This window comes from Rhipicephalus microplus, chromosome 2, assembly GCF_043290135.1.
Source record: "Rhipicephalus microplus isolate Deutch F79 chromosome 2, USDA_Rmic, whole genome shotgun sequence".
In the NCBI taxonomy this organism is placed as follows: domain Eukaryota; kingdom Metazoa; phylum Arthropoda; class Arachnida; order Ixodida; family Ixodidae; genus Rhipicephalus; species Rhipicephalus microplus.
The window spans coordinates 158,506,263-158,516,244 of NC_134701.1; the positions used below are offsets into that span (position 1 = coordinate 158,506,263).

A 9,982-nucleotide genomic window follows, 5' to 3' on the forward strand; every position below is an offset into this window, starting at 1 on the left:
AAGGGTGATTGGCCAGGGACGTCAACGGGACCACTTTTTCTTAGTCTTCCACCCTTAACTGTATCCTAAACGGCACCTAAGTGACCAAACTATACTCCAAACGGCCGACCCCATCCGTAGCGCCAACCAATATTGCTCAAGGTTGAGTGTTCATACTTGTGCGATTGTCAATTAAAGATCAATTATTGCGCATATCTGAGGCACCATAACAACATGACGTTATTAAGTATGTGTATTTCTTACTAGAAAAGGCACACATAGGTAATTTTAAGGATCGTAGCCTTAATAACGCTGCGCTGGCCATGCAACGCTTGCACGAAACGGCAAGTGTTTCCAACGCTTTGCTAAGACGACATGGTGGTGAGTGAGTGAAAAAAATGGCAGCATATCTACGGAGTGAATAATGGAGAGTGGGGCGAAGCATCCGTCCGTCCATTCGTCCGTCTGTGTGGCCATTCATGCGTCCATTCGCCCGTCCGTGCGTGCGTCCGCACGTCCATCTGTGCGTCTGTCCGTGCGTTCGTCCATGCATCCGCCCCTGCGTCCGTCCATGCGTCCATTTGTTGGTGCAGCCATCCATGAGTCCGGCCATGCATCAGTCTGTGTGTCCGTTCATCCATCTTTTAACACTCCAAGTACCACCATCTCGCATCTCTTCATCATATATTCCGCATATGCACTGCCATACAGCAGACATGACAAGGATTAAACGAGAGGTGGCAGACGCACACTTTCTTACGGCTTGCGCTTCGTGTCTACTTCCCACCTTTAACCACCTCGAGTTCATGGTATATACCAGTTCACTGTATTCGTGGCAATGCGGCCCAACGCTCGCTAAACCTTTCTAAAACCAAGGAGGTTATGCCAAGCGAGTATAACGTAGCAATCCTTTCTTGACAGATAGTGCTCAATGTACATGCCAATGGCTGCTAAGGGGGAATGAGAGACAAGTAAATTCGGCTTTTAGCTAACGCGCACGCTGCGAAGTTTTTATTGTTCAACAACGCACAGAAGAAATGTCTCACCGTCACCACCTTGGAGGTCAAAATGTAAGACTGGTTACACACTACGACTACTACAATGACTAGGATGGACAAACAGGTGCCACTATAAAGAGACTCGCCCATACAACATTTATGAATAGAGAGTTTGCAGGTCCATAAGGGCCTTTTACACTGGGGGAGTCCTTATTCCGGGACACCGCTGGACAAGGCCGCTACCCGAGCCCGTTAGACTAAAGCTCTTTGAGCCTCCAGCCCTGAGGAATTGAGTAGGGCTGCCTCCCATGCCTCTCTATTTGGGGAATGGTTAGGAGGAAGGGAAGAATGCGTTTGACATGCCCAACCATGTGAAAGCTATCGGAGACTTCCCCACAGTGAGGGCACCACCCATCGACTTTCGGGTCAAAGTATTTTACTACTGCAGGACACAACAAGGTTTTGGTCTGCAGGCGCCTTAGGGTTCGTTCATCGGCCTTACTCAGTCCCTTAGCAGGCACCAGGTGAGAGTCGATGTTGTTCGCAATAGCACACCAGAATTTCTCTAAATTGTAGAAGTGGTTGGCTAGTCTCTGAGCCGGAAAAGGCTGGGTGAGGAGCCCTGTGGTTAAGCGCGCGGGCGGCCGCATCCGCAGCCTCGTTATCTCCAAGGCCCTGGTGGCTTGGAGTCCAAACAATGCGTTTTGGTGAGGGGCCTAAATCCCTGACGGCTCGCAATAGAGTATCGTAGGCTAAAGGTGATACCTTGCCCGCCAGATAACTTTCACAGGCTTGGCGTGAATCTGTAACGATTATCCCATACAGTCCGTGTGCGAGGCGGCAAGTGCTATTTCTAGCTCCTCAATGCGTGTGGATTTTCTTTTGGTGTTTTGGTGAACGTTTTTGTTTTGGTGAACTACGGCGGCGATGTAGTATCCAGCAGGCGATGGCCCTGCCACATCAATGTAGTATACACCTGGCTTACATCCATATTGGTGTTCAAGGGCCACAGTGCGCACCCCTCGTCTGCCTTCGTGTGTCTGCGAGTGCATTTTTCGAGAAAGGGGAGGAACCCAGAGCTTGTGGCGCCACAGCTTAGGAAGCCTGCATGTCTCCTCTGGAATGCAGTTATGTTTTATGTGAAGGCGGCCTAACAAGCGGCGCCCAGATACCATTTGCGAAAGTAGCGTATATTGCGTATACGAACGTAGAAGAGATGTGCCTCCTTCATGATAAAAGTTTAGCACCCACAGAGCCGACAACCAGGCATTTGAGGTGGTTACCGGTAAATCTAAAGCTCGCTTTATAGCCTTCTTAATGATGGCGTCGATGCGCTGGTCGTGTTGCTTTTTAGTGCGAAAATAGGGTACGGAGTAGAGTATCCGGCTTAGTACAAAGGCATGAACGAGTCGAAGCGTATCCCTGTCCCTCAACCCGCCGCGTTTATTGGAAGCGCGGTGGATCATACGTCCGACGTGTTCGCCTATGCGTTTCAGTTTGGTAATGGTAGAGTCCGGTCTGAGTCTGTTATGAATGAACAGGCCCAGGATCCAGATCTCCTCGACTTCTCTGACAGGAGATCTCATCAAAGAGATATGTAAGTTTGTGTCGTCTTTGGGGAAGCTCTGATTTTGCAGGATCGCAATGGAGACCTCAGCCGTAGGCATAGCTATCGACTATAGAGGCGGCCTGCTGGAGGCGGTCCTTCATTTCTCCAAGGCTGCCTTCAGTAGTCTCAATTGTTATACCATCCGCGTAGAGTGCGTGATCAATTCCTTCCTTCCGGACCAATTGATATGGTAGCTGCATCATAGCAATGTTGAAGAGGAGTGGTGACAACACCGCTCCTTGGAGAGTACCCTTTGCGCCCGTAGTGTATGGGCCGTATTCATCATCCTCAATTTTAAGGAAGGCCTGACGCTTCGAGACGAAGTCTCTTACGTAGGCAAATGTCTTGTCACCACAATATAAAGCGCTCAGATTTCCCAGAATGCTACCATAACGAATGCTATCAAAGGCACATTCAAGATCGAGAGCAAGAATGGCCTTGTCGTTGCGTCGCATGACAGTGGGTTCTATTATATCACGGAGCAAGTGAAGAAGGACATCCTGAGCAGACATATGTGGGCCAAACCAAAACATAATATCTGCTAAGAGGCCCTTAGCTTCCATGAATAGAGAAAGGCGTTCCCGAACTGTTCTCTCCATAAGTTTACCCACAAATGAAGTTAGCGAGATAGGCCTCAGGTTGTCGGTATTCACCATCTTGCCTGTTTTAAGAGACATGGAGGTGGCACCTACCCGTCGCTTTGCGTTCTACACCTTATCACTTCAGAAACGGGTGTGCACAGCGCGCGCCCCGTTTTACAGGATAACTGCCAGATAGCGCTCATGTTTCACGTGTGACGTAAATCGATTCGTTCGTTCGCCTCCGCTGCACGCTCGAGGCACTCCAACGCAGCGCCTCCAGAATACTATTCACCGATTTTCTTGCGCAGGACATCACATAAACGTTTTGTTCACTCTCTCCAGACGCAAGACTATTGTCTTTCGACGACATTTCTGGTGTAACGTGCAGATACGGGGCCCAAGTTATTCTTTCAAGCAGGTGAGCGCTGTCTTCTTTTCTCATGAATTTAATCGCACTCAATCGCAGTTTTCTTTTCTCCTAAATTGAATCGTACTTGAAAGCTGTCTCCCTTTCTCCAATATTGAACCGTACCTTGGGTGTGAAAGTACCTATGACTTTTGTGAGAAAACGAAATTCTCAGGAAGCGTATAAATATAGTACATAGTTTATTGTTACAGTTTGTAATATATTTTGAGACCTGTACACTCATTCATTAAAGCAGAAGAGGCATACAATAGCTGAGCAGAAAGCTCGCATTTGCCTTGAAGCTCATGTCCAGGAGACTTTTGGGTCCACATTCACGAAAACCTCTAGCACATTCCGCAGAAAACCTTTCAGCCAATCACGATGCAGGGCATCTCAGCAGCGAAACCGCCTTACCTTCGGAGGGACGCGCTTACGAGAGAGAAGTTAGAACTGTGAATTCGTCCCCTGTCCTTGGGAGTGTGTCTCCCATTTCGTGAAAAACACGTTTTGTTTCGCAAGGCGGCCTGCTGTAACTTAGTAGTTCACCAAGGCTACGAAGTGGCGTAAAACTTACCTTCTTGACCAACATTCCGACGATGCCTGGCCAGCTGTTGTTCACGGACTCACCGCCGAAATTGCCGTATCTAGGCTTGACGAAGGTAACGCTGTTTGAGAAACGAATATTAGTGGTGGGTTAAGGGGAAGAGTGGAGGCAGGATACTTAACACTTGAAAGATTACTATTACGTAATAGCAAGGGCTTGGTTTCCACAACTCACTTCAGTCGGAGAGAGTCTATCGTCGCATGAGCGATCTTTCCGATGAAGCCCAGAAGCCTGACGTGGCCATCTTCCTCCTTGGCGTCGATGTAGGGAAGGTACTAGAAGACGATACTTACATGTAAAGTCATTTGTATGTCAAGACGCTATCAAAGAATAAGCTCAGACCATCACTTGCTTTCGTTAGTACGTTCAAGATAGCCAACTGCAGCGAACTAAATATAAACATGAAGTCTGCATAAGGTTCTTGAGCTACCAACGCCGCTAAAAATGCTAAACTGACGCTATGTGTGCGTGTTAATTTAAAGTCATAGCTGCTACATATTACGGCAAAAGCTGTTATGAGATCACAACACGGATCGCGTGCGCGCCGTGGTTGTCCGCCGCCGGTGTCCGTACCACTATCGCACGAAACACATAAAAAACTTGAAGGACACATTGGGATTCGAACTTGGGTCCCCTGCGTGCCAGCCGAGTAGTCTACCACTGAGCCACGCTGGTGCCTGGAACTCTCTTGCAAGCTGGCTCGATGTCAGGAAAGGAATCGCGGTTATATGAGTAATAAAGCGTTTTAGAACAGCAAATGAACAACGAGGTGTCACATAATGCAAATTATGCAGCGAGCAGGACATATATCGCCCCATCTCTTTAAAAAAAAGCTTCTTCACCTAATAACTGTGGCGCACACCCGCTTTGGGGGATTGTGGGGATTACAAAAGCTTCTGCCACAATTCTTCATTGTCGTCAGCCACAGCTAAAAAAAAGTGCACAAAGTTTCTTGCGAGTGTGCATCGGATATACTAAGCTTCTCCGAAGAATGACGAAGGATGGCATAGGGAATGTTTGCCTACTACACAATGATTAATGGTGTAGTGGGTACCCTCAAATGTACTTGCAGTAGCTACCCAAAGAGTGTTAAAAGAAGGCTCGGAAAGGCTCCTCTTCCAGCTTTCACTGTGGCAGTGCTGAGCGCTCCGAACAGGCCGGGGGGCTTTTGCAAAAGAGAGAAAGTTACTTATATGTTCTTGAATACCGGAGGCACCTTATCAGATCGCAAAAAATTTGTTACCTGGAAAGTTTAAATTTTTGCATCACATTTTGGATTGCCCATCAAAACTTGGAACAAAATTACAGAAGACTCGAAAAGACTAAGCTATCTTATTATAGAAAGCTATCGTTTTTAGTGCTCTTGCCTTTGCGGGCGGGATTTTAGATTTTTACTCATTTCTGTTCTCTTGTCTGTAATTGTCACCTGTTAATACATTCATATTTGCGATGTCAGGCCAGCTTTTTAAGTTATTTAGTATTTAAGATTGAACTACCACAGCCTACCGACAAGTACGCAAACTTCCAGTGCCTCTTGCGAAGATCCTCCATTTTGAGTTCAGCGTGGTTGGCTTTTTGAGTCGGTCTACGCTACGGTGTACTCGGTCATACACTGCAAGAAACGGGATTTATGGCGCAGTGTGTGCTATATTGATTTAATTAAAGAAATGAGCGCTATTCACTGTTCGAAGCTTTCTAATGACTCATAGGACCACCCCAGATAATCTGATGCTCTTATGCTAACATTGCAGGTGCCTACGGGAAGACGCCATACATTAGGCATCGAGAAACGGGGTCACAATCTGTCCTTGAACGCAAGATGAAAGTTTATTGTGTCGAACATGTCCTCGAAGAGGACCTCATATGTACTGTGTCAATACATGAAATAGCCCGAAGAGACAGAGTTAGCATAAATGAGTCTATTTACAGATTAATCAAAATCATTAGTCCAACCCGCTTTCAGAACTTAATAGGATGGAAGCCTGCACGCATTTCAATTGTTTGCTTTATGTGGTATTTTTCATTGCACACTAATCGAACGGTATACTCTGTATCGTTATCAGCGAAACCACAGCTTTCAGATCAATTGGAGAACTCCAGACCGTTTATATTCAGTGAAGAAAGCCCAATAGAAAGTAATGGCCTCGAGTTAATTCGACGTTTCGTCTGTCGCTGCATTGGGATGTCGGAACAGGTCGCAGTGTGTAGTTGATGCAAGCACACAGACTGTGTATTAATATTGACTTACGGCCAGCTATAGATGCGCAGTAGGCCATCGCAATTCAGGGCTCCGAAACCGGATAACCCTCCTTCCTTCAACATCTGTGAGAACCGACGATTGTAAAACCTGTTATATAGTAAACAACAACAAAAAGGAGTCCTTCCCCTATCGGGTAAATGCGGGCAAGTGAAAATTTGTCAGCCTGACCTACTACTATTCTTTCTTTCTTTCTTTCTCTCTTTCTTTCTCTCTTTCTTTCTTTCTCTCTTTCTTTCTTCCTTGCGTATTCCAGAATGTTTCCCCCAAACTTTTTGCTTCCTACGAGCTGGGAATGGGATTTTTCCCGCATGCTTAGCAGAGCAACACTTCTGTTGCAAAGGCAACATAGGCTTTTATTTATATGTGAAACAATGAAATGAATCCAATGCAGCAATGCAAGGCAGTGGTGCCCCGCCGTGGTGGTCTAGTGGCTAAGGTACTCGGCTGCTGACCCGCAGGTCGCGGGTTCGAATCCCAGCTGCGGCGGCTGCATTTCCGATGGAGGCGGAAATGTTGTAGGCCCGTGTGCTCAGATTTGGGTGCACGTTAAAGAACCCCAGGTGGTCAAAATTTCCGGAGTCCTCCACTACGGCGTCTCTCATAATCATATGGTGGTTTTGGGACGTTAAACCCCACATATCAATCAATCAATGCAAGGCAGTGAATAAATGTGGCAACGTGAATTGATTAATCCACCTCGACGACCAATCAGATTGTCATATCTGAAACATCTGACCGCGGACAAGGCCACGATCGAGAGAGCATCAGTTATTGGGAAACGGTGCGCGCTTATAGGCACAGAGTTATTTCGCTCACTCACTCGTTCAATGCGCATGCGCCCAACGCACGTTCGAGGCCGCATCTGCGTACACTTCCGTACACTCTCCGGCGCCGGGTTTATCGCGAAGCATGCTACGCCACCACTGAAATCTATATCCGTTCTTAAAAAAATACAGGGGGTGCAAACACGGACGCAAGAAAGAAGATCAGGACACCTCAGAAGCACTGCAAAAGTGCAAAATGGTGGAAAGAGAAAGAAGGCAAAAACAATGATCTGCGCATGCCCATTCAATAGGCGAACCCATCAATTAGGCATGCTTAGAGTTCCACGCGAAAGATAAATCTTGCGGCACTTGATTTATTCTTTGTATAGGTTTATCAATGGTTGACTCACGTATGCGCTATCACTATTATCGATATTACGAAAAAATTATCCGACGCAACCACCGGGGAAGAAATAGCCGATAGGAAAGGGCGTCATTGACCCTTGCACGAGCAGGTTCCACGGCTTATATATATTAAACATTGGACCCACATGGCACCAACGCGGGACATAAGATGTTGATAGGGTGGTCCTTTAACTGAAAACTCCGCCGAGTTAAAAAAGCCGTAGCTCTCCATACTGGTACTTTGAGTGATTTGAATGTCGCGCCAATAGCGTCATGAATGGCTGGGTCAATGTGATCACTCTAGCAATGGCCCATGAGTCTTGCAATCTGTAAGGGGCCATGGACATGGCATTGGACCAAGGAGATTATAACTATAGGGAGAACACATAACCTTTTTTGAACTGGAAATGGCTTCATAGTTTTTGGTGCAGCACACGTGCCTTATCTTTTAAACGTGACAAAAAACCGAAGACCCGATTGCTTAATGTTTTTTTACGCTACTTTCATCAACTCAATGCCCTTTCTCCGCTTTAGTGTGCGGCTAAAAACAGGCTTGTACCTGTACGGTTCATTTTAAAAGTATTTTTGTTGCAAATGTGTTGTTAGTGATCACTTTGTAGCTTGTTTCGGTTTTGTTTTTCTTCTACCACGTACCATTTCTGTTGTTGGTGCCACTGTAACCACTAGAACGTACTGGTTGGCGCTACTTTCGTTTCACTTTTCAAGTGCCTTACCTACCCTGAACTGAGGTGCTACTATTCTGCAAGAAAGAGTACCTTCAAAGGCCATGGTTTTACCATTAAGAAGAGCAACCAGTACGACGTACCGGCTTCACGTAACTTGGTGAGAGAAACGGGGGCAACTTTTCGACGAAGACTGCGCGTTCACGATTGGCGGAATCTACTGTACTTGTCCGCAGCATATTGAAGTATGTTGGGAAAAACTTAGCGCTCGCGTTTGTCGCCGTGGCGCATATGTGTAGTGGACTATCTCGGACGCAGCCCGCGCTGCCGCCGGGAAAGGGCAAGCAGTCAGGCGAGCCGGGCTGGGGAGGGAACAGGAGCACCACGCGGCAGGAGTGAGAGGAGGTAGGCGTGGCCCAACGCGTAAACAAACATGGACACGTGGATGCGGGCCGCGCTCGAGGCGCGCGATGAGAGCGGCGTCGCCGAAGAACTCGAGTAGGGCCTCGAAGGCCCGCATGAGCTTGAGCGGTGGGCCTGGGGAAACCGGAGGTGGTCGAGGCTCACGTGTGGAAGTCCCAGGCGACCGTAGGCGTCGAAGAGCCGCCGGCGTTGTTCAGTGTAGCCGGGCCAGTGAAGCAGGATGTGCTCGGTGGTCTCCTCTGCCGGGCATTCGGCACACGAAGGGCTCCCGCTGTTGGTGAAGCGAAACCGCCTTGCAGCGGTGCGGGAACAGTCGGTGCGAAGCCGAAGCAGGAAGGCCCGGGCACGCCTGCTGATGCCGGTCCTCGGCAGTGGTCGTGGGGGGATTCCTGTAGCCACACGTGAGTCCTGGTGTAAGGCGCGCACATGGCGCGCAATACGAAGGTGCGCGAGATCGCTCGCGCAGATGAACGACGGAATGGGTGTGCAAGTGTGGTGAGCCTCCTTGGCGAGTGCGTACGCTGTCTCGTTCTCTGTCCTTCCCTCCTATACTTTCCTCCTCAATCTTTACCTCCCATTCCCCCTTCCCCCGCGCGGAGCCGTGTCGGTGACTTCGTATTGTAAGACAGTAACAGCTCCGCGCTTTTCTCTTCACTTTCCTCATTAAAGAACCTCTCTCTCGCATATGTGTAGTGGGTTGTAGTACGGATAATCCTCTTGCGGGCTTCCGTTGAATAACGAAAAGATTTAGTCGGGCGTCCGCAGAAGTTCTTCAGGCTCAGCCTGCCAGCCTTAATCAATTGCAAGCTGCGTCAGGTGAGTTGTTGCGGAGGTGAACTAAGTTTGTCAAATAGCAGGTGACCGCATCGAACCTTGTCTCTGCGCTTCTAAAACTTCTTTGGCAGGCGAAGCGGTTTGGTTCTCTGAGTGAGTGCGATGCTCTCCACATGCGCGCGCGCGCGGGGGAGCAGGAGGAGGGGGGCGGAATCAGTGATATACATTGATTGGGTGAACTCTCGGATGACCCTCCCCCGCTGATGGGGATACCTTGCGCTTGGCCATGACTCTCGAGCATGCACTAAACATCCAGGCGCACTGCAGTTAACGTTACAAAGAAGACACTGGCGCCAATTCTGGCTAAGACGTACAGAAGGTCATCTAAAAGAACATTTATATTGCATGGTGTCATTGTTTCGATCCTTTGCTGCAAACACTCCCAATAATACGCACCTTTAGCTTAGCGATTACAATTCGCATCACTTGGCCCTGG

At 48.2% G+C, this 9,982-nt stretch overlaps 1 pseudogene; it reads right to left on the minus strand.

Annotated features, from left to right (window-relative positions):
* Positions 1 to 1,187: 1,187 nt before the first annotated feature.
* LOC119169492 (uncharacterized) lies at positions 1,188 to 5,728 on the minus strand (annotated as a pseudogene).
* Between the last annotated feature and the right edge of the window lie 4,254 nt (positions 5,729 to 9,982).